Source organism: Narcine bancroftii, chromosome 1, assembly GCF_036971445.1.
Source record: "Narcine bancroftii isolate sNarBan1 chromosome 1, sNarBan1.hap1, whole genome shotgun sequence".
Taxonomy (NCBI): Eukaryota; Metazoa; Chordata; class Chondrichthyes; order Torpediniformes; family Narcinidae; genus Narcine; species Narcine bancroftii.
This window is the reverse complement of record NC_091469.1, coordinates 167,392,513-167,418,155: the sequence shown is the minus strand read 5'-3', so window position 1 is coordinate 167,418,155 and position 25,643 is coordinate 167,392,513. Positions and strand designations below refer to the sequence as shown.

The 25,643-nt window shown below is 41.6% G+C and overlaps 1 protein-coding gene across 3 annotated transcripts in view; it reads right to left on the bottom strand.

The window, feature by feature from the left end:
• The window catches only part of LOC138735950 (zinc finger protein 229-like), an 89,224-nt gene that overhangs the window by 45,830 nt on the left and 17,751 nt on the right, over window positions 1–25,643 (bottom strand). Inside the window, exon 4 of one of the 3 annotated variants that reach the window (XR_011340029.1) lies at window positions 23,175–23,326. The exons of the other annotated variants lie outside the window; for them this stretch is intronic. The gene's annotated coding sequence lies outside the window, so the exon portion shown is untranslated. The remainder of the gene's footprint in view (window positions 1–23,174; window positions 23,327–25,643) is intronic. 3 annotated transcript variants of the gene reach the window in all.

Sequence of the window (25,643 nt, the reverse complement as noted above, 5' to 3'; positions counted from 1 at the left end):
ACCTAACTGCCTGTACTCACTTTTTAGGACCTCTTCTCTAATTCTCCCTATGTCATTGGTACCTACATGTACCACGACCTCTGGCTCCTGTCCCTCCCACTTTAGGATATCTGGGACAGGAGACACTGCCTCTAAACTGAAAGCAGTCACTGTTTTGGGTTCTAATGGGCAGTCAAACATTTGATCTACTCAAATCCCTCCTGGCACCCGAGAATCCAGAAACTAAATTGTACACATAGTTGTGCACAATAATTGGGGCACATCAAAGTCCCAAACCACCAGGGATGACCAAAGAACAGGTGAATCTGTGAGCAAATTCTTGGCTCCATTACTTAAACTAGCAAAACACTGCGATTTTGATCAATTTTTAACCCAAGCATTGTGAGACCTTTTAGCAATGGGTTTGGCCTACCACAAAACCAAACAAAAATTATTAAGCATGGGCGAGACAACACTATGGATAGCATTTAAGCCAGCTGTTGGCACTGAAAAGGCCAAAATAAATTTAGTCAAAATGATTTACTAATTGGGAAATTTTCCCACCAAGAATGCCTTTCCTGAGGGAAATACAACCACTGTTCGAATTATTGTTATTTCAAGAAATCCAGATGTCACCTCTATGATAAAGAAGGACACATCAAGGTCATATTCCCAAGGAAAAAGGGAAAAATGGATAAAAAGCAGAATCCAAATCACAGAAAGTGCCCACTGAGGGTAAAAACAGTGGAAGAAAATGATGGAAGCCCCAGCACTGGCAAAGAAACAAATGACTCGGGGGGAAGACAAGACATCGGAGATCACACATGTTCATGTATTAAATGATAAAAACTCAGCAATCTATGTCCAGTTGAAAATCAACAATGAACTTCGAATGGAGTTGGACATTGGGGCAGCAGTGTCACTAATGTCAATGAGTTTAAAACAACAACTCCCCATTAATAAAACCAGTACGATTTTAAAGACAATCACGGGGATAAGGTCACAGTGTTTAGAATGTGCCACATAAACGTACAATACAAAGAACATCAACCAAAAAGACGATTTGGAAATTATTTTAGACAATAGACAATAGGAGCTGGAGTAGGCCCTTCGGCCCATCGAGCCAGCACCGCCATTTTACAGATCATGGCTGATCACTACCATCAGTACCCCTTTCCAGCCTTATCCCCATAACCCTTAACTCCTTTGCCCACTAGAGTCTTATCTAACTCTCTTTTCAACATAATCAGCGAATCTGCCTCTACCACCCTCTGTGGCAGAGCATTCCAGAGATTCACACTTCTCTGGGTAAAAAAATGTTTTCTCATCTCCGTCCTAAAGGGCCTACCCTGTATTCTTAAACTATGCCCTCTAGTCCTCGTCTCCCCCATCATTGGGAACAAGTAATCAGACTTCACCTTGTCTATCCCCCTGATGATTTTGTATACCTCAATCATGTCCCCCTCATCCTTCTAAACTCCATTGGATACAAGTCCAGTTTTTCTAGCCTTTCAGCATATGTCAACCCGCCATTCCTGGAACTAACCTTGTAAATCTGCGCTGCACACGCTCTAGAGCTAGTATGTCCTTCCTCAAAATTGGAGACCAGAACTGGACGCAATACTCCAGGTGGGGTCTCACCAGGGCCCTGTACAACTGCAGAAGGGCGTCTCTGTTCCTATACTCCAATCCCCTCTTTATGAAAGCCAACATGCCATTTGCCTTCTTCACAGCTTTCTGAACCTGCATGCTAGTCTTCAGTGACCGGTGAACAAGTACTCCCAGATCCATTTGCTCCTCCCCACTCCCTAGCTTGTCTCAATTTAAATAATACTCAGCTTTCCTATTATTGCCCCCAAAATGGATAACCTCACATTTGCTTACATTGAACGTCATCTTCCATTCAGCAGCCCACTCCCCCAACCTGTCCAAGTCCCTCTGCATTTTCCTGACATCCTCCTCACACCCCACACCGCCACCCAGTTTCGTGTCATCTGCAAATTTGCTCAAGTTATTAATAATCTCCTCATCCAAATCATTTACATAAATTACAAACAACTGAGGACCCAATACCGATCCCTGCGGCACTCCACTCGTCACATCCTGCCATCCTGAAAAAGACCCGCTTACCCCAATCCTTTGTTTCCTATTTCTTAACCAATTTCCTATCCATGTCAGCACCTTTCCTCCAATACCATGCTCCCTGATCTTGACCATTAGTCTCCCGTGCTGTACCTTATCAAAGGCCTTCTGGAAGTCCAAATACACCACATCCACAGGCTCTCCCAAGTCCACCCTCTTTGTCACATCCTCGAAAAATTCCAGAAGGTTAGTCAAGCATGACTTACCCTTAAGGAATCCATACTGACTAGCCCTTATACTATTATTTCTGCCTAAGTGTTCTGCTATTACTCCTTTTATGATAGATTCCAATATCTTCCCCACCACTGACGTCAGGCTGACCGGTCTATAATTTCCTGTTTTCTCCCTCCCTCCCTTCTTAAAAATCGGCACCACATCAACCACTCTCCAATCCTCAGGGACCTCCCCCGAATCTATGGAACTTTGGAAAATGTCGACCAGTGCCTCCACAATTTCTATAGCAACTTCTTTAAGCACCCTGGGATGCAGTCCATCAGGCCCTGGGGATTTATCAGCCCTCAGTCCCAACAATTTACTCACAACCTCCTGTTTCTGGATCCGGGTATCCATTAGATCCCCTACTTCCCCAGGAAAGTTCCCCAAGTCTCTTGACACCGCATGACCATTACCCCCTAACTGACCATAACCTATATCCTCCTTGGTGAAGACAGTTGCAAAGTATTTGTTAAATTCCTCAGCCATCTCCTTGTTTACGGTAATAATTTCACCCTTTTCCATTCTTAATGGACCTATTTTGGATCGAACCAATTTCTTCCTCTTCACATATTTAAAAAAGCTTTTGCTATCCTCCATTATATTATTTGCTAACTTCCTCTCGTACTTAATTTTCCCCTCTCTTTTGACTTTCTTAGTTACCCTCTGATGCTCTTTGAAGGTTTCCCAATCCTCTAACTTCCCACTCCGCTTCGCTATCTTATACTTACTCCCTTTGGATTTGATATTGTACTTGATTTCATTAGTTAGCCACGGCTGCCATTTGCATCTCCTAGAGCCTTTCCTCCACTTTGGAATAAATTTGTCCTGAAACCTGTGAAAAATGACCAAAAATACCTGCCATTTTTCCCCAGTTGTCCTCCCAGCTAGTGTATCTTTCCATTTTATTTTGGCTAGCTCCTCCCTCATAGCTGCATAATCCCCTTTATTTAACTGCAGTACAGAGGCTTCCGACTTCCTTTCTTTTTCCCTTTCTAATTGCAGCTCAAAAGCAACCATACCATGGTCACTATTCCCTCATGGCTCCCCTACATCGAGGTCACTTATTAACTCTGCGTCACTGCACAGCACCAAGTCCAGAATCGACTTCCCCCTGGTAGGTTCTTCCACTAGCTGCTCCAAGAAAGTATCTCGTAGACATTCAATAACCTCAGTCTCTTGTGTTCCTGCCCCCGTCTGATTATCCCAGACCACCTTCATGTTGAAGTCCCCCATAACTACTGTATTGCTACCACTTTGACATGCCACTCTTAATTCCTGATTTATACTTCTACTGATATTTGAGCTACTTTTCGGAGGCCTGTAAATGACCTCCATAATGGTCCTCATGCCTTTACAATTTCTTAATTCTATCCAAACAGACTCTACCCCACCTGTTTCAATGTCTTTCCTTTCAAACGCCTGAATTTCACTTCTTACCAACAGAGCTACCCCACCTCCTCTTCCTAACTTTCTGTCTTTTCTATAGGACGTGTACCCGGGAACATTGATTTCCCAATCCTGCCCTTCCCGCAGCCATGTCTCCGTTACTCCGACAATATCATAACCTCCTATTGCCATTTGTGCCTCAAGCTCATCCATTTTATTCCTTACACTCCGTGCATTCATACATAATACCTTGATACCATATCTCCTTTCTCCCTCCACCTTTGTTCTCGATGCACTTGCCCCTACTCTCCTATTCTTTTTAGTTCCCTTTTTCCTTCTTGTTTTACCATCTAACGGAACCACCCCTATATTCACTCTCCTATCTGCTTCCCTATCAGTTCTGTTCTCTTCCCCCTGCCAAATTAGTTTAAATCAGATAAAGTGGTAAAATTAGAGATGGTTACATACACACACTTTAAAACAGATCTTATTTGAAATACTGGAGTTCATACTCAGTGACTTTACAGAAGCTATGGAAAATGCTATTCACATTTCACAAGTAGGTGCTAATTGAAATTATGTCATGAAATGAATGGACTGGAGTCAGGTCATCTATGTTAGACATTTTTGAAAGGCTTTTGACCTCTCTGCAAAGTGCTTACTCAAAGGTCATTGAGAGGTTTGTTTACCTAAAACAGATGGAAGAAGAAGACTAATTCCAATTGTTTGCTGGAAAAGGAGGGGTGAAAGAAAAGGACAGGTAGCTGGGAGTTGGAATCTCCGATGGAGAGGGAGACACACAGCTGAAACAGTGTCAGCCAGAAGCTTGTTGGAACTGAAACAGAGGCTCCATAGGAACATCGGAAGTAGGAACAGGAGTCGGCCAAAAATGGCCCATCGAGCCTGCTCCACCATTCAATACGATCATGGCTGATCTAATTTATGACCTAACTCCACCTACCTGCCTTCTCCCCATATCCCCTAATTCCTCTATCATGTAAAAATTTATCTAAGCGAATTTTAAATATGTTTAATGAGGCAGCCTCAACCACTTCCCTGGTTAGAGAATTCCAAACATTCACTACTCTCTGGGAAAAACTATTTTTCCTCATCTCTGTCCTAAATCTACTCCCCCGAATCTTGAGACTGTGTCCTCTCGTTTTAGTTTCCCCAGCCAGCTCAAAAAACCTTCCGACATCTATCCTATCCATACCCTTCATAATCCTATATGTTTCTATAAGATCTCCTCTCATTCTTCTGAACTCAAGCAAATACAATCCTAGACGACTTAATCTTCCATCATAAGTCAACCCCTTCATCCCAGGGATCAACCTCGTAAACCTCCTCTGGACTGTCTCCAAAGCCAGTATATCCTTCCTCAAATATGGAGACCAGAACTGGACTCAGTACTCCAGGTGCGGTCTCACCAGTACCTTGTACAGTTGCCACATGACCTCCCTACTCCTGAATTCAATTCCTCCAGCGATGAAGGCCAACATTCCATTTGCCTTCTTAATCACCTGCTGTACCTGCAACCTAACCTTTTGCGATTCATGCACAAGCCCTCCCAAGTCCCTCTGCACAACACCATGCTGTAGTTTTTCACCCTTTAAATAATATTCAGCTCTTTTATTTTTCTTGCCAAAGTGGATCACCTCACACTGACTAACATTGTACTCCATCTGCCAGACCTTTGCCCACTCATCCAGCTTAACTCTATCCCTCTGCAGACTCTCCACATCCTCATTACAATTTGCTCTTCCACTCAATTTCGTGTCATCCGCAAACTTGGCGACACCACATTTTGTCCCCTCCTCCAAGTCATCAATGTAAATGATGAACAGTTGTGGGCCTAACACTGACCCCTGCCGCACCCCACTTACCACTCTCTGCCAACCTGAAAAACTCGCATTTATCCCAACTCTCTGCCTCCTGTCAGACAACCAATTTTCAATCCAGGCCAATAGACTTCCCCGGACTCCACTTTCCTGTAACTTACTGAGAAGTCTCTTGTGCGGCACTTTATCAAACACTTTCTGGAAATCCAAATAGACAACATCAACCTGTTCCCCTCTATCCACTGCACCCATTATATCCTCAAAGAATCCTAACAAGTTTGTCAAACAAGATCTTCCCTTTGTAAAACCATGCTGCATCTGCCTGATTGAACCCTTACGTTCCAAAAGTTTCACTATTTCATCTTTAATGACAGCATCAAGCATTTTTCCAACTACAGACGTCAAGCTAATTGGCCGATAAATTGGAAGCCACGTGATGGAGTAGTGACCGGTAAAAAAATACCAGCCCTCTCCAGAAAAGTTTAAGTAAAGAAAAAGCAAAGCTACAAACACAGAAACCATAACAAATTAAAAATAAAAGTGTGGAGAAAATGGCAGCAAAGAAAGAAAAATCAAAAACAATGGGAAGAAAAGAAGAAGGAAAGACGTCGGAAGAGAAAGGTGAAGGCCTTACCTGTATAAGGAGGCCCGCCGTGGAGAGAGAAGCCCGTTCCCTGAGGTCAGTGGAAACCCCGAACTCAGGACTACAAAAATGGCACACGACAAAAACAACACCGACGGGAGGGGGGACCAGCTGAGGAGTAGATCTCTACAGCTTCAACAGACAAGTATAACATGACAGCAAGGCTCCCAACAGGAAAACATAGAAAATAACGGGAACAAGAAGGAAGAGAATAAAAAAAGGAAATCAGAGAAACAGCAAATGACCAACCCAGAGGAAGACGACCAACACCAAGACACTTCTAATAAAAATAAGAAAAAAATACCCAACAAACTAAAATAAACAACCCAACAAGAAAACCAGAAGAGACAGAGGTAAAGGACACAGATCCCGGAGTGGACTCAGAAGAAGAGGAGGGAGAACATCAAACTCTACACAGAGAAATGGAAGATGAAGGGAAGGGACAGTACATGGATAAAAAATTTTTTAAAAGAATATATGGAAACATTAAAAGAATGGCTGACACAAGAATTCAGTAAAATATAAAGAATAAAAAGTACAGAAGAAAAAGTGAATAGATTAGAGATGATTATGTCAGATATAGGAAAAAGAGTGGACAAGGTGGAAGAGCGAGAAACAGCTATAGAAATGGAAGTGAACGACTTAAAGAAGAAATTAGAAGAATCTGATAAAAAAAAGTTAAAGAGACACAGCAGCTGTTAGCTCAGAAGATGGATATAAATGAAAAACTATAATAGGAGAAACAATATAAAGATAGTGGGCCTTAAGAAAGATGAAGAAGGCAAAGATATGAAAGAATTTATAAAAGAATGGATCCCCAAGGTCCTGGGAAGACCAGAATTACAGGAAGAAATAGAAATAGAAAGGGCACACAGAACATTAGCCCCTAAACCACAACCACAGCAAAAACCAAGATCCATTCTAGTAAAATTCCTAAGTTATACGACAAGAGAAAATATATTGGAGAAAGCAATGAAAAAAATAAGAGAAGACAAAAAACCACTGGAATACAAAGGTCAAAAAAAAATTTTCTATCCAGATATAAGTTTTGAACTCCTGAAGAAGAGGAAGGAGTTTAACGCAGCAAAAACGACCCTATGGAAAAAAGGTCATAAATTTATGTTAAAATATTCAGCGGTGCTTAAAATAGTTATCCCGGGGCAGGAAAGCAAACTGTTCTCGGATCCGGAAAAAGCACGAAAATTTGCAGAACACCTACAAAACAGAAAAGAGAAGAAGAGATATAACAAGAACAAAAATGACAACAAACTATATATAAAGAAGAATAAAGTATAAGTAAGAACTAAGAAGAGAAAGAAAGGGAAATAAGAAGGGAATTAAGAGAGTGAGCTTTGTTATATATGAAGATTAAAATCTTTTGTGGGGGTGCTGGGTGGGGAAGAATAACAGTCACTGCAAAATCAGTTGACGCTTGCGAGCGGGTTCGCAAATCCAAATGAAGAGGGGAGATGTGGTTGCCCGACAAGGGACAAAGGGCAACTCAGAGAGGGGAGGGACTATTGGGGCTAAAGGAATTTTAGATATGGGAATAGTGGAAATATTTTATGTTTTAGAAATGTTGTCTTACAATGTGTTCAAAAAAATAAAACAGAAATGGATAAGAAGGGAAGGTGGCGATGAGGAAACGGAAAGGAAAGATAAACAAAGTATGAAATGGCCATGTTGAACTATATGACTTTAAATATTAATGGAATACATAACCAAATCAAAAGGAAGAAGCTGTTAAATTTACTGAAGAAAGAAAAAATTGATATAGCATTCGTGCAAGAAACACATTTAACTGAAGTGGAACACAAGAAATTAAAGAGAGATTGGATAGGACATGTAACAGTAGCATCATATAATTCAAAAGCCAGAGGAGTAGCTATATTAATCAATAAAAATGTACCAATCAAAATAGAGGAGGAAATAATAGATCCAGCATGGAGGTATGTAATCATAAAATGTCAGATATATTCAGAATTTTGAAATTTACTCAATGTATATGCACCTAATGAAGATCAAAAATTTATGCAAGATATCTTTTTCAAGATTGCAGATACGCAAGGGAATATACTAATAGGAGGGGATTTTAACCTTAATTTGGACTCAAACATGGATAAAACTGGAAAAAAGACTAACAGAAAGAACAAAGTAATCAAATTTATAATTAAATCAAAGTAGGAAATGCAACTTTTGGATATATAGAGGAAACAACACCCAAAGGAAAAGGAATATTCATATTATTCGAGTAGACATAAAACATTCTCAAGGATAGACCTATTCCTATTATCAGCCCACATTCAAGGAAGAGTTAAGAAAATGGAATATAAAGCTAGATTGTTATCGGATCACTCACCCCTGTTATTGGCAATAGAGCTAGAGGACATTCCACCAAGAATATATAGATGGAGATTAAACTCCATGCTACTGAAAAGACAGGATTTTAGAGAATTCATTGAGCGACAAATTAAAATGTACTTTGAAATAAATACGGAATCAGTGAAAAAGAAATTTATACTATGGGACGCAATTAAAGCATTCATCGGATGACAGAAAATAAGTTATGTAACTAAGATGAAGAAGGACTACAATCGAGAAATAGAACAGTTGGAAAGGGAAATAACAAATACAGAAAAGAATTAGCAATAAAGGAAGATACAACTAAAAGAAGAGAATTGACAGAGAAGAAAATAAAATATGAATCACTACAAACATACAAGGTGGAGAAGAACATAATGAAGACAAAACAGAAGTATTATGAACTAGGAGAAAAAAACGCACAAAATACTAGCGTGGCAGCTTAAGACAGAACAAACTAAAAGAACGGTATTGGCATTGAGGAAAAAGGACAAACAAATGACATATAACCCAACAGAGATCAACGAAAACTTCAGGGAATTCTACGAACAATTATATCAAACTGAAAACGAAGGGAAAGAAGACAAAATAGATGAATTTCTAACTAAAACTGAACTACTGAAATTATAAACAGAGGAGCAAAATAAATTAATAAAACCATCTGAAATAGAAAAAATACAGGAGATATTAAAAAAACTACCGAACAATAAAACACCAGGAGAGGATGGACTTCCAATAGAATTCTATAAAACATTCAAAGACTTATTAATTCCTCCTCTCCTGGAAGTAATGAACTAGATTGAAAAAACACAAAACATACTAGATTCATGCAAAACAGCAATAATTACAGTAATACCAAAGACGGGGAAAGATCCACTAACACCAGCATCGTATAGATCAATATCTCTACTTAACACAGATTATAAGATGATAGCTAAACTATTAGCAAACAGATTGGCCAACTGTGTACCAAAAATAGTAAAACTAGACCAAACTGGATTTATTAAAAAAAGACAAACGACAGACAATATCTGTAAATTCATTAACTTAATCCATGCAGTACAAGGAAACAAAACTCCAACAGCAGCGGTTGCTTTAGAAACAGAGAAAGCCTTTGACAGAGTAGAATGGAATTATTTATTCAAAGTACTACAAAAATTCAACCTACCAGAGAAATATATTAATTGGATTAAAGCATTAAAGCATTAAACCATTGGTGAAAGTGATAGTAAATGGATATATATCAAATCAATTTAAATTAAACAGATCAACAAGGCAGGGATGTCCACTATCTCCCTCACTGTTCGCGTTAGCTATAGAACCTCTAGCAGAACTGATAAGAACAGAAAATAAAATATGAGGGATAAAAATAAAAGAGAAGGAATATAAAATCAGTCTATTTCCAGATGACATTATAATATACTTAACAGAACCAGAAATATCAATAAAAGAATTACATAAGAAATTGAAGGAATATGGAGAAGTATTGGGGTACAAGATCAACGCAAATAAAAGTGAAGCAATGCCAATGAATAATGCGGATTTCACAAAGTTTAAGGAAGAATCACCACTTAGATGGCAAACACAAGCAATTCGATGCCTAGGTAAACAACTAAATAATAATCTCGGCCATCTATATAAACTAAATTATCAGCCATTAATCAAAAAATTACAAGAGGACTTAGAGCACTGGAAAGATTTACCACTAACACTGATAGGAAGGATAAACTGTATTAAAATGAACATCTTCCCAAGGATACAATACCTATTTCAATCATTACCAATTCACCTAACAGAGAAATTCTTCAAGGAGCTAAAGAAACTAATAAGGAAATTCTTATGGAAAGGGGGGGGGGGAAACTGAGGATAGCACTAGATAAATTAACAGAATGGTACAAACAAGGAGGCTTACAACTACCAAACTTTAAGAATTATTATAGAGCAGCACAATTAAGATACCTATCAGATTTTATCAAACAAGGGAAAAACCAGATTGGACCAGATTAGAGCTAGATAAAATAGGGGAGAAGATACCTGAGCATAAGTGGGATGAAAAATTGGTGCAACGTAGGAATTCACCAGTATTACACCATCTGCTCAACATTTGGAAGAAGATTTACGTAGAAAGGAATAAAATAAATTATCAACGACCAAAATTAATATTGACACAAAATCAATTAATCCCTTTCACAATAAATAACCTTTCCTTCAGAGAATGGGAGAGAAAAGGGATCAAAAGAATAGAAAATTGTTTTTCGGGAAATAAATTATTATCTTTTGAACAAATGAAGGATACAAGGTTTGCATACCACCAACTGAAAACCTACTTGAAGGACAAATTGGGAAACAGTCTGAGGTTACCAGAAGGAAGCAATTTTGAATATGTGATTACAGACACAATGATAATTTAAAAATTTCTAACAAACATCTACATCAAACTGCAAGAAAAGGAGAACGAGGAAACAAACTGTAAACCTAAACAAAAATGGGAACAAGATCTAAACATAAAGATAAAGAATGAAACATGGGAAAAGCTATGCTCCAGAACCATGAGAAATACAATAAACACGAGGTTACGCATGATACAATTGGTTACACAGGCTATACATCACACCCCAAAAGTTAAATAAATGGGACCCAACAGTATCAGACAGATGTTTTCGCAGTAAAAAGGAAACGGGAACAACAATGCATGCAATTTGGACATGTGAGAAAGTGGAAAAATTATGGGAAGATCTAAACCAGATATTAAATAAAATCACAAAAAGCAATATACCAAAAAACCCAGAGATCTTCCTCCTAAGTAATATAAGAAATAAAGAATTTGGACTCGATTTGGATGGAGCACAAAAAAGATTTATTATGATAGCCCTAGCTGTAGCAAAAAAATGTATTATGTCAACCTGGAAATTAGAAGACAACTTGAGAATACAACAATGGTACATAGAAATAAATAAATGTATTCCATTAGAAAAAATAACATATAATTTAAGAAATAATATTACAATATTTGAACAAATATGGGAGCCATACATGAAACATAATAGAGAAAACCTACAGGGGACATCTACCACCTAAAATGACAGAAGAGAATGAAAAGAATTGACTCAGTGGAATTTCTTGTTTATTTTTATTGAGTGACAACATTGTTTGACGGGTTTAATGTATCTTAGATTCTGAACTTTAAATGAATAGGAGGGGAGGTAGGGAGGGTGGGAGGGGAGGAGGGAGGGGGGGAAGAAAATGACACTGTATATATTTGAAAAGGAAAATGTATGTATCTTGATCAATGTGGTTTATAGTATGAAAAAATTTAAAAATGACCTTTCCTTTAGTCAGGGTGGGGTTCGATAATTCCCCTTCAAAATGACCTTTCCTTTAGTCAGGGTGGGATTCGATAATTCCCCTACAAAATGACCTTTCCTTTAGTCAGGGTGGGGTTCGATAATTCCCCTTCAAAATGACCTTTCCTTTAGTCAGGGTGGGGTTCGATAATTCCCCTTCAAAATGACCTTTCCTTTAGTCAGGGTGGGGTTCGATAATTCCCCTTCAAAATGACCTTTCCTTTAGTCAGGGTGGGGTTCGATAATTCCCCTTCAAAATGACCTTTCCTTTAGTCAGGGTGGGGTTCGATAATCCCCCTTCAAAATGACCTTTCCTTTAGTCAGGGTGGGGTTCGATAATCCCCCTTCAAAATGACCTTTCCTTTAGTCAGGGTGGGGTTCGATAATTCCCCTTCAAAATGACCTTTCCTTTAATCAGGGTGGGATTCGATAATTCCCCTACAAAATGACCTTTCCTTTAGTCAGGGTGGGGTTCGATAATTCCCCTTCAAAATGACCTTTCCTTTAGTCAGGGTGGGGTTCGATAATTCCCCTTCAAAATGACCTTCCCTTTAGTCAGGGTGGGGTTCGATAATTCCCCTTCAAAATGACCTTTCCTTTAGTCAGGGTGGGATTCGATAATTCCCCTACAAAATGACCTTTCCTTTAGTCAGGGTGGGGTTCGATAATTCCCCTTCAAAATGACCTTTCCTTTAGTCAGGGTGGGGTTCGATAATTCCCCTTCAAAATGACCTTTCCTTTAGTCAGGGTGGGGTTCGATAATTCCCCTTCAAAATGACCTTTCCTTTAGTCAGGGTGGGGTTCGATAATCCCCCTTCAAAATGACCTTTCCTTTAGTCAGGGTGGGGTTCGATAATCCCCCTTCAAAATGACCTTTCCTTTAGTCAGGGTGGGGTTCGATAATCCCCCTTCAAAATGACCTTTCCTTTAGTCAGGGTGGGGTTCGATAATTCCCCTTCAAAATGACCTTTCCTTTAGTCAGGGTGGGATTCGATAATTCCCCTACAAAATGACCTTTCCTTTAGTCAGGGTGGGGTTCGATAATTCCCCTTCAAAATGACCTTTCCTTTAGTCAGGGTGGGGTTCGATAATTCCCCTTCAAAATGACCTTTCCTTTAGTCAGGGTGGGGTTCGATAATTCCCCTTCAAAATGACCTTTCCTTTAGTCAGGGTGGGGTTCGATAATTCCCCTTCAAAATGACCTTTCCTTTAGTCAGGGTGGGGTTCGATAATCCCCCTTCAAAATGACCTTTCCTTTAGTCAGGGTGGGGTTCGATAATCCCCCTTCAAAATGACCTTTCCTTTAGTCAGGGTGGGGTTCGATAATTCCCCTTCAAAATGACCTTTCCTTTAATCAGGGTGGGATTCGATAATTCCCCTACAAAATGACCTTTCCTTTAGTCAGGGTGGGGTTCGATAATTCCCCTTCAAAATGACCTTCCCTTTAGTCAGGGTGGGGTTCGATAATTCCCCTTCAAAATGACCTTCCCTTTAGTCAGGGTGGGGTTCGATAATTCCCCTTCAAAATGACCTTTCCTTTAGTCAGGGTGGGATTCGATAATTCCCCTACAAAATGACCTTTCCTTTAGTCAGGGTGGGGTTCGATAATTCCCCTTCAAAATGACCTTTCCTTTAGTCAGGGTGGGGTTCGATAATTCCCCTTCAAAATGACCTTTCCTTTAGTCAGGGTGGGGTTCGATAATTCCCCTTCAAAATGACCTTTCCTTTAGTCAGGGTGGGGTTCGATAATCCCCCTTCAAAATGACCTTTCCTTTAGTCAGGGTGGGGTTCGATAATCCCCCTTCAAAATGACCTTTCCTTTAGTCAGGGTGGGGTTCGATAATCCCCCTTCAAAATGACCTTTCCTTTAGTCAGGGTGGGGTTCGATAATTCCCCTTCAAAATGACCTTTCCTTTAGTCAGGGTGGGATTCGATAATTCCCCTACAAAATGACCTTTCCTTTAGTCAGGGTGGGGTTCGATAATTCCCCTTCAAAATTACCTTTCCTTTAGTCAGGGTGGGGTTCGATAATTCCCCTTCAAAATGACCTTCCCTTTAGTCAGGGTGGGGTTCGATAATTCCCCTTCAAAATGACCTTTCCTTTGTCAGGGTGGGGTTCGATAATTCCCCTTCAAAATGACCTTTCCTTTAGTCAGGGTGGGGTTCGATAATTCCCCTTCAAAATGACCTTTCCTTTAGTCAGGGTGGGGTTCAATAATTCCCCTACAAAATGACCTTTCCTTTAGTCAGGGTGGGGTTCGATAATTCCCCTTCAAAATGACCTTTAGTCAGGGTGGGGTTCGATAATTCCCCTTCAAAATGACCTTTCCTTTAGTCAGGGTGGGATTCGATAATTCCCCTTCAAAATGACCTTTCCTTTAGTCAGGGTGGGGTTCGATAATTCCCCTTCAAAATGACCTTTCCTTTAGTCAGGGTGGGGTTTGATAATTCCCCTTCAAAATGACCTTTCCTTTAGTCAGGGTGGGGTTCGATAATTCCCCTACAAAATGACCTTTCCTTTAGTCAGGGTGGGGTTCGATAATTCCCCTTCAAAATGACCTTTCCTTTAGTCAGGGTGGGGTTCGATAATTCCCCTTCAAAATGACCTTTCCTTTAGTCAGGGTGGGATTCGATAATTCCCCTTCAAAATGACCTTTCCTTTAGTCAGGGTGGGGTTCGATAATTCCCCTACAAAATGACCTTTCCTTCAATGTATTTCACTGACATAACTCTCTCCACCTGTGTTGCTGGAAAAGCATCACATTTCCTCTCTCCTCTTCAAATTTGGTACATCCTGTATGAGTTTGTTGCCACGCCAGACTCTCCAAAGCTGTGAAGGGTGGCAGCTTGATCTGTTAACCCTTAAAATGACAGTCACACTGAAATGAAATTGGAGCTCATAACACCTCCCACCAATCAAGAAAACTTTGAGGTGTAAGAGCAACATTTTCACTGAAGCACACAATGTTTGAAATACCACATTCTCTATCGTTCCTTAATATGATTCAGACAAATATAACATTTTTCAGTAATATTGCAAACAATACATCTTGAAAGGCAACTAACAATTACATTATCCTTGCCTTTAATACCATATAACCGTTTAAGGCACGGAAACAAGCCATGTTGGCCCTTTGAGTCTGCACCGGTTCACTAGAATAACTCCACTAGCTTAACCCTCCCTCTCCCTGCCCATAACCCTCCAACCCCCTCACCTCCACGTACACATCCAACCTTCTCTTAAATGACAGAAGGGACCCTGCCGCAACTATCTCCTCTGGAAGATCATTCCATTCTGCCACCACTCGCTGAGTGAAAAAGCCACCTCTAATATTTCTCCTAAAATGTTGCCCCCTTACCCTTAACTCATGGCCTCTTGTTCCAACCTGCCCTGCCCTCAGGGGAAGGAGTTTGTTGATGTCTAGTCTATCTATTCCTTCCATAATTTTAAATGCCTCTGTCAAGTCCCCTCTCAGTTGTCTATGTTCCAATGAATAAAGTCCCAGTCTCCTGAATCTCTCCCTGTAATCCAGATGCTGTAAGCCAGGCAACATCCTTGTAAACCTTCTCTGCACCCTCTCCACCTTATCTATATCCTTTCTATAATTTGGAGACCAGAACTGAACACAATACTCCAAACCTGGCCTCACCAATGCCAATACAATAGAGAAATCCTACCATGAACCTCCACCACCTAAAATGACAGGAGAAGACAATGAAATGAACTGACTCAGAATATAAAAGTAAAAGATAAAAATTTCTTGTTTATTTTATTAAGTGACAACATTGTTTAACGGATTTAATGTATCTTATAGATTGAACTTTGAATAAATGGGAAAGGGGGGAGAGGGAGGGAGGGAAGGGAGGGGGAAAAAGGAGAGAAAATGACACTATATATTCAAGAGAAAAATGTCTGTATGTATTTTGGTCAGTATGGTTTATTGTGTGAAAAATAAAAAAAAATAAACCTGTTCCCCTCTATCCACCACACCCATTATATCCTCAAAGAATCCTAACAAGTTTGTCAAACAAGATCTTCCCTTTCTAAAACCATGCTGCGTCTGCCTGATAGAACCCTTACGTTCCAAAAGTTTCACTCTTTCATTTTTAATGACGGCTTCAACCATTTTTCCAACTACAAACGTCAAGCTAATTGGCCGATAATTTCCAGTCTTCTGCCTACATCCCTTCTTCAAAAGTGGCATGACATTTGCTGTCTTCTAGTCTGCCGGGATCTGCCCAGAATCCAAGGAATTTTGGTATATGACCACCAATGCATCAACTTTAACTTCTGCCATTTCCTTCAGAACCCTTGGATGCATATCATCAGGACCAGGTGATTTGTCTGGCTTTAGTCCCATTAGTTTCTCCATCACTACTTCCTTTGTAACAACTATTTTATCAAGGCCCTCCCCAACATTCGCATCCTTAACTCCACACTTGACCATGCTGGACGTATCTTCCACCGTGAAGACTGACACAAAATATTTGTTTAATGCCTCGGCCATTTCCTCATTTTTTGCTCCCAGTTTTCATTTCTCATCCTCCAAGGGTCCTATGTTAACTCTGGCCACCCTCTTCCGTTTTATATATTATAAAATTGTTTGCTTTCTGTTTTTATATTTTGTGCCAATTTACTTTCATAATCCTTTTTCCCATTTCTTATTACCCGCTTTGTAACCCCTTGTTGTCTCTTAAAGTTATCCCAATCTTCCAGTTTCCCACTGCTCTTTGCAGCTTTGTACACCTGCGCCTTCAATTTTATACTCTCCTTTATTTCCTTTGTTAACCACGGTTGATTTTTCCCTCCCTTGCTGCCCTTTTTCTGACCGGAATATATTTTTGTTGAGCATTACAAAATATTTCTTTGAAAACTTTCCACTGTTTCTCAACTGTTTCATCAATGAGCCTGTGCTCCCAGTCCACTCTGCCCAATTCCTCCCTCATCCTATGGTAGTCACCCTTGTTTAAGCATAATATATTAATTTTAGATCTAACTATTTCCCCTTCCATCTGAATGAGAACTTCAATCACACTATGATCACTCTTTCCCAGATGGTCTCTGACTATTACATAATTTACTCTACCTATCTCATTGCACAGCACTAGATCCAGGAGAGCATTTTCTCTTGTTGGTTCCTTAACATGCTGCTCAAGAAAGTTATCGCGGATGCATTCGATGAAGTCCTCTTCCAGACTCCCACGACCAACTTGATTTTCCCAATCTATGTGGAAGTTAAAGTCCCCCATGACTACTGCTGTATCAGTATTACATGCTGAATCTCTCTATTTATTTCCTGTGCCACTAAACTATTGTTATTAGGTGGGCGATAGATAACACCCAGGCCAAACATTTTGGCAGTTTCCGCAAAACAGGACGTCAAGCGCTGAAGAGCTGGCTCTGAATGGACAACTAAAGTGGCATCGTCTGCAAAGAGTAGTCCACGGACAAGTTGCTCTTGTGTCTTGGTGTGAGCTTGCAGGTGCCTCAGATTGAAGAGACTGCCATCCGTGTGGTACCGGATGTAAACAGCGTCTTCATTGTTGAGTTTTTCATGGCTTGTTTCAGCATCATGCTGAAGAAGATTGAAAAGAGGGTTGCTGCGAGAACGCAGCCTTGCTTCACGCCATTGTTAATGGAGAAGGGTTCAGAGAGCTCATTGCTATATCTGACCTGACCTTGTTGGTTTTCGTGCAGTTGGATAACCATGTTGAGGAACTTTGGGGGGCATCCGAGGCGCTCTAGTATTTGCCAAAGCCAAAATGTTTGGCCTGGAAGTCAGCCTGAAGAAAGCTGAGGTCCTCCATCAGCCAGCTCCCCACCATGACTACCAGTCCCCCCACATCTCCATTGGGCACACAAAACTCAAAACGGTCAACCAGTTTACCTATCTCGGCTGCACCATTTCATCGGATGCAAAGATCAACAACGAGATAAACAACAGACTCGCCAAGGCAAATAGCGCCTTTGGAAGACTACACAAAAGAGTCTGGAAAAACAACCAACTGAAAAACCTCACAAAGATTAGCGTATACAGAGCCGTTGTCATACCCACACTCCTGTTCAGCTCCGAATCATGGGTCCTCTACCGGCATCACCTATGGCTCCTAGAACGCTTCCACCAGCGTTGTCTCCACTCCATCCTCAACATTCATTGGAGCGACTTCATCACCAACATCAAAATCTCGAGATGGCAGAGGTCGACAGCATAGAATCCACGCTGCTGAAGATCCAACTGCGCTGAGTAGGTCACGTCTCCAGAATTAAGGACCATCGCCTTCCCAAGATCTTGTTATATGGCGAGCTCTCCACTGGCCACCGAGACAGAGGTGCACCAAAGAAGAGGTACAAGGACTGTCTAAAGAAATCTCTTGGTGCCTGCCAGATTGACCACCGCCAATGGGCTGATATCGCCTCAAACTGTGCATCTTGGCGCCTCTCAGTTCGGCGGGCAGCAACCTCCTTTAAAGAAGACCACAGAGCCCACCTCACTGACAAAAGACAAAGGAGGAAAAACCCAACACCCAACCCCAACCAACCAATTTTCCCTTGTAACCGTTGCAACCGCGTCTGCCTGTCCCGCATCGGACTTGTCAGCCACAAACGAGCCTGCAGCTGACATGGACATTACCCCTCCACTAATCTTTGTCTGCCAAGCCAAAGAGATAACACCCACCAATAATTTTTTCCCTTTGTTATTCTTTATCTCTACCCAAATGGACTCAACATTATGCTCTTTAGATCTTATATCATCCCTCACTACTGCCTAGAGCTCATCTTTGATTAAGAGTGCAACTCCATCTCCCTTACCATCCTGTCTATCTCTTTGCACCACCTGATACCCTCGAAAGTTTAATTCCCATTTAGGGTCACCTTGTAGCCATGTTTCCATGATGGTGACCCAATCATAGGGTACCAATTTGCGCCTCAAGTTCACTAACTTTATTTCTAATACTGCAGGCATTCAGATAAAGTGCCCTTATGCTCTTTATCCTTTTCTGTAACCTTTTCTTTTGATTTTTCTGCCCACTATTTTTCTTTGTAATTTTCTTAACACTATCATTGACCTGAAAACTCACTGCACTATCTGATTTTTTACTTTCTCCTCCCAACATTACTTTTCCTAGTTTACTTTTCCTGGCCATTACTTCATCTTTCCTACCCTTTTCCCTATCACTCTGGTTCCCATACCCCTGCCAAATTAGTTTAAACCTTACCCCACTGCTGTACCAAACATACTTGTCAAAATGTTAACTCCTTTTGGATTTAGGTGCAACCCGTCCTTCTTGTAAAGATCATGACTTCCCCAAAAGAGATCCCAACGATCCAAGAAGCCAAATCCTTGCCCTGTACACCAGCCCCTCAGCCACTCGTTCATTTTCCTTATCCTTACATTCTTTTCATTACTTGCATTTGGAACAGGTAGTAATCCCAAGATCACCACCCTAGCGTTCCTGTCTTTCAGTTTTCATCCCAGCTCACTGTAATCCCTTTTCATTACCTCCTCCCTTTTCTTGTCAATGTCGTTTGTACCCACATGTACCAAGACATCAGGCTGCTCTCTCTCTCTCCTCTCAGAATATTTTGGACCCGATTTGTGATATCTTGTACCCTTGCACCAGGGAGGCAGCACACCATGCAGGTATACTTATCTGGCTCACAGAACCTCCTATCCGTACCCCTGACAATGGAGTCCCCAATAACTACTGCATTTCTCCTTTTCCTTTTCTTTTGCACCACTCTGCCAGGCTCATTGCCATTGACCTGGTGCCCATGGCCATCTTCTGTCCGGTCATCTCCCTCAACAGAATCCAACACAACATAACTGTTGCTGAGTGGGATAATCACTGGTGTGCTCTCCGTTTTTGTTGCTTTTTTCTTTCCTCCCCTGACGGTTTCCCACTTACCTGACACAGGTTCTGGAGTATTTATCACCCTGAAAGTTGAGTCGATTAACTCCTCACTCTCCCTTACAAGCCGCAGGTCATCAATCTGCATCTCCATATCCCTAATTCACTCCCTTAGTAACTGCATCTCGGTACACCTGGTGCAGATGTGGCTAATTGGGAGGGTGGAGGTCACCCATTGTTCCCACATCTGACACCCAGTACAGAGCACTAACCCTATTTGCATGACTGAATATGAAGGCAAATAACTCAGCTTCCCTTTTTCCTTGCCTGCTTCACTCACTGAGCCGCTCCTCACTGGCCGCTCCCTCCCCTTTCACTCCTTTTATTGGCCCCTTGACCAATTTTCAGCAAGCTCCTCCTCCTCTGACTCACAGCACAACTCTCTCCAAGCTCCTCCTCCGACTCCCAGCCAAACCAAGTAGGCCCAAGCCCCAGAGTGGCGGATGGCTGGAAGTGCTATCTGTCTAATGTTTCACTTGGAATAAAAGGCCCAGAAAGGAACTCTTTGGTAGTCTGAAAAAAAGAGGTTATCATCTGGAGAACCCTGATGGAGCAAGTTTCATCAGCGAGACATTGAGGTGACTAATGGTGGTACCTCAGTTGTGGAAATTCTGGAACAGCAAATCTCTCTCTGCAAACCTACAAGAACCTTCCTGAGTGGTAAACATTTACCTTTCGAGCACCAAAGCCTGGTGAACTTTACAGAAGTTAAATTCTGTGCACAGTCTAAGAATTGCCTGCAACCAGAGAACTTGGAGGAATGAGAAGTGAGATTGGACTGTGAACCAAAGAACTATTCTGAACTTAAACACCCATTACATACACATGCACTTAGAATTAGAAGAGGGTTAATTTAATAGTAGACAAGTTAAAGTTTGATTCTGTTTTCATGTTTAAAGATAATTAAAAACAACTTTTGTTTAAGTAACTACTTGTTGTGGTGAATATCTATTGCTGCTGGGTTTTGGGGTCCTTTGGGCTCGTAACAGTACCCCTCTATGTCATGGACATGAAGGGACCAACACTATTTGGAAGAAACTGGCTATCACATATTCAGTTAGACTGGGTTAAGATTGGATCAATAATGAACTTAAGCCAGGAAGAGCAGGCGCAGCGAAAACTTGAACAAGTTCTCAAGTATCAAACGGTTTTCTAAAAAAGCCTCGATAAAATCCAGGGTTCCGGTTGAAGCTACAACTGAAACCGTGGAACCGGTTCTTAAACCTGGAACGGTACCCTTTGCAATAAAATGAAAGATTGAATCAGAACTTGATAGATTAGAAAACAAGGAAATACTGAAACAAATTCAATACAGTGACTGGGCAGCTCCCATCGTTCCTGTGCAAAAGACCAACAGAGAAATGTGAATTTGTGGTAATTACAAAGTCACCTTTAACTAGGCTCTGCAGGGACCTGAACATCCTATGCCCAAAGCAGAATTATTCCAGGTAAAGAAATTCACAAAACTGGATTTATCACAGGTATACCAACAAATGACCGTTTTGAGTTTTGTGTGCCCGATGGAGATGTGGGGGGGCTGGTAGTCATGGTGGGGAGCTGGCTAATGGAGGACCTCAGTTTTCTTCAGGCTGACTTCCAGGCCAAACACTTTGGCAGTTTCCGCAAAGCAGGACGTCAAGCGCTGAAGAGCTGGTTCTGAATGGGCAACTAAAGCGGCATAGTCTGCAAAGAGTACTTCACGGACAAGTTTCTCTTGTGTCTTGGTGTGAGCTTGCAGGTGCCTCAGATTGAAGAGACTGCCATCCGTGCGGTACTGGATGGAAACAGTGTCTTCATTGTTGGGGTCTTTCATGGCTTGGTTCAGCATCATGCTGAAGAAGGTTGAAAAGAGGGTTGGTGCGAGAACACAGCCTTGCTTCACGCCATTGTTAATGGAGAAGGGTTCAGAGAGCTCATTGCAGTATCTGACCTGACCTTGTTGGTTTTCGTGCAGTTGGATAATCATGTTGAGGAACTTTGGGTTAGGGTTAGGGTACACAAAACTCAAAACGGTCAACCAGTTAACCTATCTTGGCTGCACCATTTCATCAGATGCAAGGATCGACAATGAGATAGACAACAGACTCACCAAGGCAAATAGCGCCTTTGGAAGACTACACAAAAGAGTCTGGAAAAATAACCAACTGAAAAACCTCACAAAGATAAGCGTATACAGAGCCATTGTCATACCCACACTCCTGTTCGGCTCCGAATCATGGGTCCTCTACCGGCATCACCTACGGCTCCTAGAACGCTTCCACCAGCGTTGTCTCCGCTCCATCCTCAACATCCATTGGAGCGCTTTCATCCCTAACGTCGAAGTACTCGAGATGGCAGAGGTCGACAGCATCGAGTCCACGCTGCTGAAGATCCAGTTGCGCTGGGTGGGTTACGTCTCCAGAATGGAGGACCATCGCCTTCCCAAGATCGTGTTATATGGCGAGCTCTCCACTGGCCACCGTGACAGAGGTGCACCAAAGAAAAGGTACAAGGACTGCCTAAAGAAATCTCTTGGTGCCTGCCACATTGACCACCGCCAGTGGGCTGATATCGCCTCAAACCGTGCATCTTGGCGCCTCACAGTTTGGCGGGCAGCAACCTCCTTTGAAGAAGACCGCAGAGCCCACCTCACTGACAAAAGGCAAAGGAGGAAAAACCCAACCCCAACCAACCAATTTTCCCCTGCAGCCGCTGCAACCATGTCTGCCTGTCCTGCATCGGACTTGTCAGCCACAAACGAGCCTGCAGCTGACGTGGACTTTTACCCCCTCCATAAATCTTCGTCCGCGAAGCCAAGCCAAAGAAACCAACAAATAGACTTGGACGAGAATTCAAAGAAATACATGGCAATCAATATTCACTTAGGGCTATTTACTTAATACCCAAATGCTGCAGAGAATATCAGCAGGCCTCGGCAACATTTCAAGTGACCATGGACAAATTATTACATGGCATCAATGTAGGCTGTTACCTCGATGACTTCATCATTCAAGGTTAGAACAACTGTGAGCACCTATCGAACCTAAAAAAAGCTCCTAACTGTGACAGGACAAGTGTGTATTTATGGGACATACCCCTGTCACCTACCTGAGCTTCACAATTAGTGAAGGAGTCCAAATGGACAAGGCTGGTACCGAAATGGTCCAGAGCACCCTACCCAACAAATCGAGCTGAATTGCAGTCATTCTTGGGTTCAGTTAACTGTTACCAGAGGCACATTCCAAATATGTCAACACTCTGCAACCCATTCAATCAATCGTTGAGAAAAGACCAATAATGGTGTTGGAATAAGGAGACTAATAACGCAGTGGATTACTTGAAAAAACTATTAACGACCAGTGACAATGTTCTCACCATCTATAATCCAGGAAAAGAAGTAACCCTTGCAGTGGATACTTCACCAGTGGGATTGGGAGCAGTTCATTTCACAGGTAACGGAAAGAGGAGAAGAACCAGTGGCTTATGCCTCCCAGTCTTTGATGACTTGTGAACGTAATTATGCCCAGCTGGAGAAAGAAAGGCTTGCCATAATATTTGGTGGTCAAACAATTTCACCAATACTTATACACCAGTTTCTTAGTAACAGACAACAAACCACAAAGTTTGATTCTGGGCCCTAAAAAGGGGATACCAGTGCTAGCTGCAATAAGAATTCAAGGTGGGCCATGCTGCTCACCACATATGATTATGATTTGAAACACAAAACAGACATTCTATCTCACTTACTTCTACCAGAAACAGAGCAGGAATACAAAATAATTAATTGGCTGGCAGAGGCTAAAGCTGTTGATCAAGAACAGCTTCGTCGCTTACCAATTACAGCAAAGTCCGAAAATAAGCCATTGTGGCGGCCTGCAATTGCGGAGATCGGGCCGGCACATAGCGCAGCAGCAGACGCGGACAGAGATCACTAAAGCGACTCCCAGGACAACTAACTGGCTGGGGCAGCACCAGACCTAAAATGGCATTGGTCAAGCTGCCCAGCTAACTCAGCAGTAACAGGCTGGGGAAGAAGGCCATTCGTATGCATGGATGTTCCTGCCTGCTATTGTTATTCAGTCAATCAGCAAAAAAACGGCAGGAACTTGAACAGTATAAAAGCAGCCTTTCCAGCCCTAAGAAAGAAGTGAGCTTAACCTGCCACACTGTGTGTGTGTGTTTCTTTCTAGCGGTTGGCTACACTATCTTATCAAGGGTCTTTTACTTCACATCAAATGGATGGCCAGAAGCTGAAATTATATCGGAAGAACTAAAACCCTATCATACAAGGCATCATGACTAAGGAAGGTTATTTTTTGTGGGGAACCAGGACAATCATGCCTACAAAATGGCAGGGAGCCATATTACCAGAGCTCCACAACAATCACCCAGGCATGGTTCAAATGAAGGCACTGGCACATATGCATGTCCAGTGGCTCTCAAGAGACATTAATATTGATCAGACGGTAAGGAGATGTAGCATTTGATAAGATATACTACCCAAAGCCCCTCAAGCTGAGGCTAACCCATAGAAATGGCCCTCACAACCACGCAATAGGGCTCGCATTGATTTCACTGGTCCTTTTATGAGAGAAAACTTCCTTATTGTTGTAGATGCACAATCAAAATGGCCAGTAATGTCACACATGATAAAAACAACAATGTACCAGACAATTGAAAGACTACGAAGTATATTTGCATCATATGGATTGCCAATTGAACTAGTTTCTGATAATGGACCATGGTTTGTATTGGAGGTTTTTAATGAATTCCTACACAATAACAATATACAACATGTCTTATCAGCACCCTACCATCCAAGCTCAAATGGGGAAGCAAAACGTTTTGTACAAACCTTCAAAAGGGCAATGAGACTAAGAAACACGTAAATGCATCATGGAACCCCAAAATTGCAGATTTTCTGTTTCTGTTGAGCTATAGAAACACATCTCAGTCTACTACAAGAGAACACCAGCTGAATTGATGTTTGGGGGATGCAAACTAAGAACAAGACTTTCTACAGTTCACCCAAACATTGGCCGTCAAATGAAACAATCAACATCTCCCAGTAATCCTACTAGGTCTCTAGAAGTGAGAGAACCAGTGCCGATATGAGACTGACGGGATAATAGGGGGCCACTGGTGAGAGGGGTTATCCTTAAGAAATTGAGTACTTGTTCTGGTGGGAACTAAAATATGGAAATGGCACATCGACCAATTGAGAGCAGTGGATGATCCCAGGGCCCCGCCCACTGCTCATGAGCCTGATGAGATTCCAGAACCTAATATTGACATTCCAGAAATCATTTCAGAAAGTGAGTCTCCTTCATTGTTGACTGCTCAACCAAGCACCCCTCAACTGTGCAGCCCTATGGCTCCAAAGAGCAGCCCTACACTACGTCCTATCCACAGGGCAGTCCTATTCAAAATCCCAATGGGGTACACCAAAGACAGTTCACAATCCTTACCAAAAAGGGAGGTGTCACCCCAGAATGCAAATACTATCTAGAAAAGTCATGAACTACCCCGACACCTTCTACCTCTCTAAGCCGATCCGAGAGAGAGGTCCTCCAGAATGACTGAAGGACTATGTGCAGTGACCGACCAGTCTATCCTCTAATTTTTATGCTATTCTGTAATTGTAATCCCCATCATTTGTCTAGGGGTACAACGTAGTTTTTGTAGTTTAGTCTAAGTGTTATTTTCACAGAGCTGGGGGGGAGGGAATATTACACATATACATACGCCTGCATGTGTATGTTGTCATCACGCTGGACGTGATGTTGTCATTTATATATGAACCATTTTAATTGTATTAAACCACAAAAGAAACTTCATGTCTCT